The sequence below is a fragment of the Camelus dromedarius genome, chromosome 4 (genome assembly GCF_036321535.1).
Source record: "Camelus dromedarius isolate mCamDro1 chromosome 4, mCamDro1.pat, whole genome shotgun sequence".
Classification (NCBI taxonomy): Eukaryota; Metazoa; Chordata; class Mammalia; order Artiodactyla; family Camelidae; genus Camelus; species Camelus dromedarius.
In genome coordinates this window covers 90,832,140-90,842,810 of record NC_087439.1, presented here as the reverse complement: position 1 = coordinate 90,842,810, position 10,671 = coordinate 90,832,140, and positions in this window count along the sequence as shown.

Below are 10,671 nucleotides of genomic sequence, written 5' to 3'. Positions count from 1 at the left end.
AATGAGAGACTCCTGGGGTTTTTCTGTTGAAGTTAGTCAGGCCATTGTAAAATGAGACTCCAGGTCGGCCTACTGCAATGTTCTTCATCACATGGAAAGGCCTGAGAAAATGAAGCTGTTACCTAGGGAGATGCAAAGAGAGCATGTTGGGGACATCAAATCTTTGGCCCTAGATTCCTGAGTTCCCCGGAGCAGCCCTCACTCCATCCATTCTGTGAGTCACCCCCATCCCCACCCCAACATCCTTCCAATCAACCATCTTTTTCATTTCAACTGGTTCTAGCTGGGTTTCTGTCACTTGCGACCAAAAGAGGCCTGACTATTACAAACATAAATTTTCATATGTTATATCAATGAAAAGTGGCTTTAATAATGGGTTTATTATCAATTAAACAATGTAAGTTTACTTTCTTATTAAAAAAAATCCAGGGGTAGCTTCTTACCAGCAGCTCAGGTTGCTTCTTTGTGACTGTGGATGATACTGGAATAAGTAGATACAGTCAATAAATATTTAAACTGCAATAATTCCTTACTTATAGTTTATTTTAAGACTTCTTTCAAATCCTAGAACACTTGGGTTGAGCTTAATACAAGAATTAAATTGAAAACATCTCTAAATCAAACAGTATATTTAACCTACTTGATATAGTCTTATAAGAGTACAAAGAATACTTTCATCACAAAGGCAAAACAGCTTAGGTCTGAAGCTTCATCTGGACAGGACTCATGTTGGCCCTGCACTGTTTGTTCCATGAGTTCTAAGCAGTATGCTGAGCAACTGCCTAAGCTTCTCAACTCTCAGGACTTGCCAAAGCATCCCATTGGCCCTATATGCTCTTGTTTGACCACTCCAGTTTTTCCAGAGTGGGACACATACTGCCACTGGGCCCAAGATGATTTTCTAAAATGTTTAATTATAAAAATCTCAATCATATACAAAAGTGGAGAGAATCATTTAATGAATCTGCATTAACCCCTCACTCAGATTCTAAGATTATTAAGATGTTGCTCCTGGGAAAAACTTGACCCCAAATTCAATTCTTAGAATATGCAGAACACTTCAGGGGAGGTGGCCATCCTTGCACTGGACAGCAAAGGGAATGACTGAGCTGTGCATTCAGGGACAAACCTGAGTCTTCTGCAGCCCCCAGCCCTATGTGGGCCCCAACCCTTGCACACCTTAGGGGTCAGAAGCCGAGCATCTCTGTGGCATGCTACTCAGCTCTTGAATGAATCCATCTTTGCAGCTATAGCAGGTAACTGCCTGGATACTGTCTTTGTTGAAGAGCAAAGAGCTGAGACTGCAAGCAGAGGAAGAGCCCCAAAAGGAGGGGCTGGTAAAGGGCATCCCCTGCCCAGTTGAATAAAAGGATTAGGCCACCTACATTAAGTCCTGTAAGGCTGACGCACACAGCCAAAGCTTGCAGCCCTCTAGACTAAGCTCAGCTTGCCTGGTCTCCAAGCTCCTGTGGGGGAGTTCAGACCAGGAGCATGTCTCTGAGCAAGTGCACGGCTTGGATCTAATCAGAGGGTTGGAGGAGGAACATACTGAAATACCAGGCACCAGTCAAAAGACGCTGCTTAGGCAAAAAATATTTCTTTCTAGGAAAGTTGAGTTTTGGTCACTCACTGCCCAAAACTCAGGATGTGTGGGGGTTTCAGAGCCATCTGTCTTTTGGGCTCAGAGTCCAGGTAGATATAGAAGAAGTGGGTCTTGGTGTCTCCCAAGGGCTGCTTGATTTCTTGGAAGGAGAGAACAGCGGTGGGAATGTACAGGCCTCCCCCCAGCCCCCGCAAGAGAGCTGTCACTGAGCAGGAAAGCAGGGGAGGCCTGGAAATGGAAGACCAGAGCATCCACCTTGGCCTCGTCCCTCCTTGCCCTGACCTGGGGATGTGAGTCACGTCACAGCCCCCCATAGTTCTGTGGCCTGGATGAGGTTGGCAAATAGACCCAGGCCTTGAAATGGACTTTCCCAAGTCAAACCTGAATCCAAGATCATTTCAAAGCAAGTCAACTCCTGCAAGAAATCAGCGGGGCCCCTGCCAGCAGTGGTGTCCCTCAGTGCAGACTTGATTTTTAGTGAGGAATGGCACTGATTTCTAAACAGATTTAAAAACACACACCGTGAGGCAGGTGATGTGAACACAGTGGGTGGTATGTTGGTTTGAGCTGAAAGAGCAGATGCTTCAGTGCCCACATTTGGGTGGCTTCCTGGCAGGTCCACACACCTTGAGGACCAGCAAGACTTGCACACAAGGAACGTCTTTAGTTCTGCAGCCGACCCGGTCACTAAGCATTACCTGGCCTCACTGTTGTCTCAGCCTGAACGTACCCCACTTGCTCCAAACCAGCTTTATATTGTGATTATTCCTTTCATGGTGAGACCTACACATGGACTTGGGAGGGTGTGTGTGAGACAAAGTGACACCTGGGCTAATAAAGAGTTGATTAATGGCAACAATAAAAAGAATAATTTATGATGATAGAAGGTGCACATTGCAACATTAAAGTTCCCTTTTTACGCTTCACCCCACCTATATGGAATGTCCTCTGTGCTCAACTAAACCTGAGATCGAGGTAAGATCCAGAACTCCCTTCTGTTCCTGGATGAAGCCTTTTACTGCTAACACACATTGAAGCCAAAAGTGAAACCATGGCCAGTGAGGAGAGACTTTGGGAGGACCGGCCACCGGCTTTCCAAGTGGGGTTCCCAGAGCAGCTGCAGCACCTGGGATCTTGTTAGAAATGCACTTTCTGAGGCCCCACCCAGACCTGCCAAATCAGAAACAACGGGGTGGGGCTCAGCAGTCTAGGGGATTGGGCCGGATGGGCTTTCCAAGTGTGGGAGCCTCTGGGAGCTGCGAGCATCCCTGGCGCCCTGGCGCCCGCCGCCCACCCCGGGAATGAATCTGTCAGCGGGAGCAGCCGCCCCGCCGCCCGCCCGTCCCGTGGAGGAAGCCGCGCAGACGCCGCCCACCCGGCTGGCGCGGGGACCAGGTGGAGCCGTGGCCGCGCCCGGGCCCCTCCGCCCTGACGGTCATCTCCGCAGCGGCTGCGCCCCAAGAAGGGGTTTCCACCCTGTGACCCGAATCACTTCACTGCAGTGACTTCGGGCCTGGGAAGAGTGGGGTCAGCGGGGGTCTTGCGTAGGGCTTAAGACAGCAGCCATCCCGACCTGTCCTGGGCCCCTCCCCGGCGGAAATTCGGCTCCTGCCCGGCCCCAGGCGCACCCCCGCCTGCCCACCGCCCCCTCCACCGCGGTCACTTCCAGGAATCCGGACTCTGGCCGGCCGTCAGAGTGCAGAGAGGTTCCCAGAAATCACACGCATTCTGGAACAGAGACAGTTCCCACCCTGGCGGCCCGGGCATCACTGTTTTCCGCCCATCACCCGTCCCAGCCCCTGACCCTGGGAGGAAGTCGGGGCAAAGACTGGAGCTGCCTGGGGCACAGCAGCCCGACCTCCCCTTCCCTGATTACAAGCTCTCTGGTCCTGGCCCTGCGCCTCTTCCTCCGGCTTCAGCTCCTTACAAAGTCACATCAGGGAAGCAGAGGACTCCTTCATGTCCCACGACAGAAACCTGTCTCAAAACATCTTAAATCAAAATGAACTCTCCTGGCTCACATCACAGGGAGTCAGGTGGAGCCGGCCTCCCACAGACAGAGCTAGAATTAGGACTCCAGTAATGCCCTCCGTCTTTCCGCTTCTGTCTGTCTGTCCTCTCAGCACTGCCATGGGCTCTGTGTGGGGCTGGGAGGAAGCCAGTTCTCTCCATGGCTGCGCCTCCGGCGTGAGCCCAGGAGCAGTGGTGGCCTGGCAGAGAGCCAGGGGGACAGATGAAGCTCTGTTGGAGAGCTCACTGGAGTCTGGGAGCCCCAGACGGTCTGGGTCCCCCCCTCCTGAGGCCTCGCTGCACCCTGCCCTTGACTCTAAAATACCTCTGTGCCATATACGGTAAAGGCTCCTTTGCTGAGCATGTTTGAGTTGATTACTTTGCTCACAAAGAGTCTGGACTCCCACAGGCTCCCTGTGCAAATCCGGCTCCCTCCCAACCGCCCGGCCTGCCGGGGAGGCGGAGCTCTCTAGCTAGGAGGAGTGGGGGAGGGACACTGACGCTACCCCAGCGTCCAGCTCTGTGACCTTCTTCCCGCCCACTGCGACAGGGGCGTGGTCTGGTGCTTGTCTGTACCGGGTCCCAGGAGGGCCTGCCGAGATGAGGGGAGGTGCTGAAGTAGGCAGAGATGTGGAGTAACATTCAATGTGGCAGCATCTTGTCCAGGCTCAGAAGTTTCTGGTAAATGATGTTTAGGCCCCTCCCCTGAGTGTTTGCAGCCCCTGTTTTGAGTAGGGGCTGAGAAGCTGTCCAGGAGATGTGATCTGAACCGGGTCCATCCCTTGGGTTTAGGCAAATAGGGCCCAGCTGAAGGCCTGGAACAGTCCCGACAGAGGTCAGCCTTGGGGAGACTGAGTACATCCAGGAAGGAATGGAAGGAACCATATTATCAAATGCTGCAGTGATCTGAGTCTTGACAGCTGACAGCTGCCTTCCAGTTTCACCAGCTTCACGGTACAGCGGGCCCCGGCTCCAAGGAGATGCTCCCAGCCAGAGCCCCACCTCAGAGTCACAGATCTTTGGAACTGCAGTGACCACAGACTCTGGAGTGAACGGGACCCCACGAGAAAACTCTGGGGAGGGAGAGAAGCCTGTGGGAGGGGGACCTCCTGCTGCGAAGGGAGGCTCAATGCCCCCATCCCACCACCCCTGTCTTTGAGCTCCAGGGCTGGGAAGCAGGTGCCCTGGGCTGCAGCAGCGCCTTTGCTCCGGGCCTGTTGGCTGGTGGCGGTGGCAGAGGAGGAGATGCTCTGGTTGAAGGTTTCCGGGCTGGCAGGGAGTCGTGAAGCCCAACAGCCACGTCCGGGCTCAGAGGATGACAGTTGCCGTTTGTATGGAGATGAAGGAAATTTCTTTCTTCAGATTTTCTCACAGGCTGAGCGCTGGATTCATTTGGAAGAAATACCTGGATCAGTCCTTTGGGCTGAGGGTGGGCGAGGAACAGATGAGAACCCAAGGTCTCAGTGCTCTTACTTCCAAGGGGCTGGGTGTTGCCCCCGAGGGCGTTTTGCTCCTGGGTGGCTGTGGGTTGAGTGGTTCGAGGAGCTAGGGCCAACCTGAAGTGCCCTGGATTGGAGGGGACTTGGAGTTGGAGAGGAAGGGATCCAGCAAGTTGGGGTGCTGCTTGGGGAAAGGATGGCAGTGCCAGCTCCATCAGACAGGACTCGGGGACCAGAAACATCTAATGGAGGCAGGTTGTTTGCTGTGGAGCATGCAATATTGTGCTCCAATTTCCCTTTCTACCTTTTTCCATACTAATAAAACCAACCATTTTTAGCTGGGCACATACCACTAGGTGATTCAACTCTTGCCCAGGGGATGAGAGCAGAAATGACGCGTCCAGCATCCAGACGTGTCTATTACGTCTATCAGGGCAGGGCTGTGCCTTCTTTGCTTTCTTCCCCTTTCCCTGACAGCCAGGATGCAGATGTATTGTTTGAAGCACAGGAACAACACGGGACCATAAGGTGACCTTGGGAAAGGAACCTACACATGGCAGATACATTAGTTTGCTGGGGCCACTGGAACAAATGATCACAAACTAGGTGGCTTAAAACAACAGAAATGTATTCTGTCACAGTTCAGGAGGCCTGAAGTCCAAAATCAAGGCATTGGCAGAGTTAGTTCATCCTAGAGGCTCCGACGGACACAGGTCATCCTCTCTCCTAACTTCCGGGGCCGCTGGCAGCCGGCACTCCTTGGCTTGTATCTACATCACTCACTCCATCTCTGCCTCTCTTGTCATGTGGCCTTCTCTCTGTGTCTCTGTCTCTGTGTGTCTTCTCCTCTTCAATGGATTTAAGACCTCCTCTACTCTTCAGTATGACCTCATTGTATCTAATTACATCTGCAAGGGCAGTATTTCCAAATAAGTTCGCCTTCTGAGGTTTTGGGTGGATACAGATTTGAGGGGGACAGTATTCAGCCCCGTGCATGGCATGAGAAGACAGAGGGAGGTGCATCAGGCCAGCCCTGCACCAACTACCTGCAGACTTGATGAACCAAGGGAAACCAACGTCTGTCTTATTTAAGCTACTAGCTCTTGGGATGCACTGGGACCTGTGGTCAAATCTAATTCACACGAATTAGGCAAAGCCCCTCATGCTGTCTACACATTTCTCTGTTGGGGATTCTTGGGCGGGAATACTTGAAAGGGAGCTGATTATGGATGGGCACAGGGTGAAAACCCAGAGACAGTGCCTGGTTGCAGAGCCTGGGGAGGAGGGCAGGTGATACCTGCCTGGATCAGCCACTGGACCTGCTGAGCGGCACTTCCTGTGGGGAGTACTGGTTTGGGAGAACTGGGCAAAGGAGTCAAGCATCCAGTGGTGGGTCCAAGAGGTAGAGCCTGGGGAGGGGTCCGGGAGCATCAGGAGGCTGGCCTCTAGGAAGGTGGGGGTGCTGGCTGACCCACCGCTACCTCCAGGGGCCACCCTGGATAGTGGTGCACGCCACGGTGTCCCTGGTCTGGACCCCATAGCTCCTTGCATCTAAGCTGTCCAGGTCTTTGGAAGGCCAGGTCCCAGGCCAGGCCAGCTGTGGCTACACAGCTGCCCGGCAGGCCCTTTGCCATCTCCACCACCAGTGCCAAACTTAGAACACAGGTCTGGGGAAGGAGCCAAGACAAGGGACATTCTTCTCTCCCCGCCCCTGCAACCTGCTGGTCCCAAGAGCCCTCGGGACTCTGGTCTGTCCTGACTCACATTTTCTAGAAACATCTGTCCTGTGGAAATGTGTGTGCACCTGTCTGGAGGAAGAAACAGGGGTTTTAGGTAACATTCTTTACTTACACTTGGAAGTCTGGCTCACTCCAGGTCCTCTAATCAGGGGCTCCTAGCGGCAAGGGGCACGGCGCAGCCCTGTCAAGGGAGGCTCTCCAGGAAGGATGCTCGGCCCCCAACTATCCACTGCCCCCACCCACTCCCCTCCGGGAAGCTGTGAGTACTGCAGGCGCCAGCCAGGGGAGCCCATACATTTTCTCTGCCCGCTCAGCCCTCACATGGCCTTATAGGGCAGAGGCTGCATGGAGACCCGGCCTGCAGGGAAGAACAGGCAGGGCCCTGGAGGGGCTCCAGTGAGGCCACCCTGCCTCCTGGTTGCTGAGTCTCCATCTTCTCAGGCTCCCCCTTCAATAACAGGCTTTGTCGTATCCTCTTTCTTATCCTAAAATGAAATTCCCAGATAATATGACCCACTCACCCACCTGATTCTAAAATAATCATTATAATGCCCTAACTGTAATAGACAGAAATAAAAGGAAAGCAATTTATTTTAAAAAGATAATATATATTTCCCTCTGTAAGCCTTTGGGCCGACAAAGCAGTCTGATGCACAAGGTCTTAGGCAGCTGCTGCCATGCAGACCGTCGCAGGGATGTGGTGGCGGCGATTCAGTAATTCAAAATGATGAACAGCTCTTGGTAAAGCTCTGGACCAGACCGAGCCCCGTCTTACCTCACCCACACACGGCAGGACACCCGGTGTGGTGGGCTCCCACCAGGAACACCAGCTGGGATCCCCAGTCATTGCAGAAACTAAAAATGCCCCCATCCCACCAATGTGGGAAATGCCTCCTTGCCAGGCGTGGGCCGCCCTGCTGAGAACCACAGCTCCAGGCTGTGGGGGTGGCGGGGAGAAGAGTGTGGAAGGACCAAGCCCAGCCCCAGGAGCTGATGACCCGGTGTGGGCAGTAAGGACAGACACAGGGGGAGTTCACGGTCATCACTTGGTGCCTGACTTCACTCCCTCACCTGGAGGACACAAGGCCATCAGGCTCCAGCAAGAAGCCTGAAATCCTGGCCCTCACTTAGACATCGTCAGTGACGAGGTTGTGTCAATCCCGCCTAAAATTTCTCTCAAATCCATGTTCTCCTCTTTATCACTTCTGCCTCCTCCTTAGCTCAACTTTCATCTCCCTGGTGGGAGCTGCAGTGTTTTCCTCTCCCTGACTCCCCCCTTCGTGCCCCGCATTCAATCACTGCATCTGCCCCCCAGTACAGGTAGGCTGCCATACAGAAGAATACAGGCCTGGAGGCTTAAACAGCAGAACTTGGCTTTATCACAGTTCCAGAGGCTGGAATTCCAAGATCAAGGTGTCAGCAGGTTTGGTTTCATCTGAGGCATCTCTCCTTGGCTTGCAGACGGGCTCCCTCTTGCTCTGTCCTCATGTGGTTGCCCCTTGGTCTGGGTGTTGTCTGTGTCCCAAGCTCCTCTTGTAAGGACACCAGTCACAGGACTAGGGCCCAGCCATATGACTTCATTTTAACTTAAATACCTCTTGCCAGACCCTGTCTCCCTACAGTCATGTTCTGAGGTGATGGAGATTACAGCTTCAACATATGAACTTTGAGGGGGTACAGTCTAGCCCGCAGCACCCCTCTTCAATGCTTCATCTTGAAGTCGTCTATTGTCATCAAATGCCAGAAGTTCAGCTCCAAGTGCATTATGTTTTGCTTAAGCAAAGAGAACTTGCTACTCATGGAACTTTGTAGTCTGGGGGTAGAGGCACAGTTGGATTTGGAGCTCGTGTGGTGCCATTTGGATCCACCTCTGAGCTCCTGGGTTCCTCTCAGAGGGCATCACATTCAGGTGCAAGGCTCAGCTTAGGCCGCACCCAAAGTGGAAGAGACAGTCGTTCCTGGGAGCTGGAACCCATGACCCAGAACTGGTCTTGTTGGCTCAGACTGGCCTGACCTGGGCTGAGTGCTCCTCCCTGAACCAGCCACCGTGGCCTGCAGGCGGAGTGTGCTGACTGGCCTCTGGGCCGAGCTAGGCAGTCATCGGTTCCCTCAGGGGGAAGTGAAGGTACAGACATCAGTTACCGGAAGGAATGCACGTGGTGTCTGGTCTGCAAACGTCAGAGAAGCTCACTGGAGAAGGGGTGAATACGCGAGTGAATGAGCTCCCTAGACCTTCCCTAATGTGGTACAGCGATCTGAGCTGAAGCCAGTCCTCTACGGACTTAATTTCCACAGTTCGGTCTGGTCACACTGGCTTTCCTCTCAGACACAATGCTTTTCCATTTCCTTATAGTATCAGCTCCGCTGCTGGAGTCTGACTTAGTCTTGAGCCAGTGGCTTGAGAGTGTGGAGGGACTAAGTACAAATTATGTGTCCCTGTTCAGGATGGATTAGGTCCTTTAAAGCCTCTAAGCAGTAAAAAGATTATGGTGTCTCCATGCCAACCACCAACCCACCGTTACCCTCATTAAAAATAAAAACATTTCTAAGCCACAGAATAAATGTAAGGAAGTCTAACTGCTTGTTCATTTTTCCCATAAAGACTATTTCAATTACAAATATATGCTGATCAAATTATTTTAAGAAAAACACAATTATTTTTTCCTGGGCCTCTGCTCTGCCGGCTCCAGCATGCTCTTTTGCCTGCTTGATGGGAAATTTGGCCCTGCCATCCTTGCTTGACCCTTGATCCCCCTTCTGCTGGCTGAGGTGCTACAGGACTGTCTGAACACAGTTCCCCTTAGAACACTGAAGAGAGGAGAGGCTGGGGCACCCGTGTCCAGGCCACTGTGGGGCCACTTGAGGCCTGGAGATTCCAGGGCAAGGACTGACTGACATCCACTCATAGGCACTGTCTGCTCACATAATGCCATGTGTGTGAATCTGCCTGGGTCACTGCAAGCAACAGACAGTCTCAGGTTGGGGGCCATGGTAGGGTACTTTCCAGGGTAAGGGGTGTATCGTGCCTGCCCCTGCTGGCTGTCTGGGCCCCTCGGCTCCTCCGTATGCCCACCACAGGGCTCTGGGAAAGAGAGCAAAGCATCTCATTAAATGGGCTGTTGCCAGAGTTAGACCAACCCAAAGTCCTTGATGGTGAACAGCAATCGCCATGTTGAGCGTAGAACCTGGAGCCAGGGAAGCAGCAGGCCTGGTGCCACGTATCCCATGTAATGAAGAGAGACCCACCCAAGGGCCCCAACAGGACAGCACTCCCACTTTCTGCCAGTTGGTGCGTTGATTTGGTTTCTAGGGACTTTTCTTCTGGGAATGGTTCTGCCCCCAGGTATGCTCCCGCAATCAGGGTGAGGTCCTACCTTACCCTGGAGGTATCTGTCTTCTCACAAGGGCTTTTGCTGATGGCTGTGCTGTTGGAGGGGGTCTGGAGTCCTCACTATCCCCGTATCCACACCCCATCTAGATGGCAAGGTCTGGAGGCAGCTCTGTGTGGGACAGGGTTTCTCGGTGTGGGCTCAGAATCATCTTCATCAGGGTCACCCGAGTGCCGGCTAAACTGGCTCATTTCTGAGTTGGATTCAGATCTGCCGTGTCACTGCCATAGTGGCTAAAATAAGCAACAGCAAAGGCAAAAACGAAAGAAATAGGTTTTGTAGTCAGACAAACCTGGGTTTGAATTCTTTTTTTGTTTTGTTTTGTTTGGAGGGTGAGGTAATTAGGTTTGTTTGATTGTTTGTTTGTTTATTGGAAGTACTGGGGATTGAACCCAGGACCTTGTGCATGCTGAGCTGTACCCTCCCCCTGGGTTTGAATTCTAGTTTCAGAACTTAGTATGTACCCTCACCCTCTCTAAGTCTAATTTTTT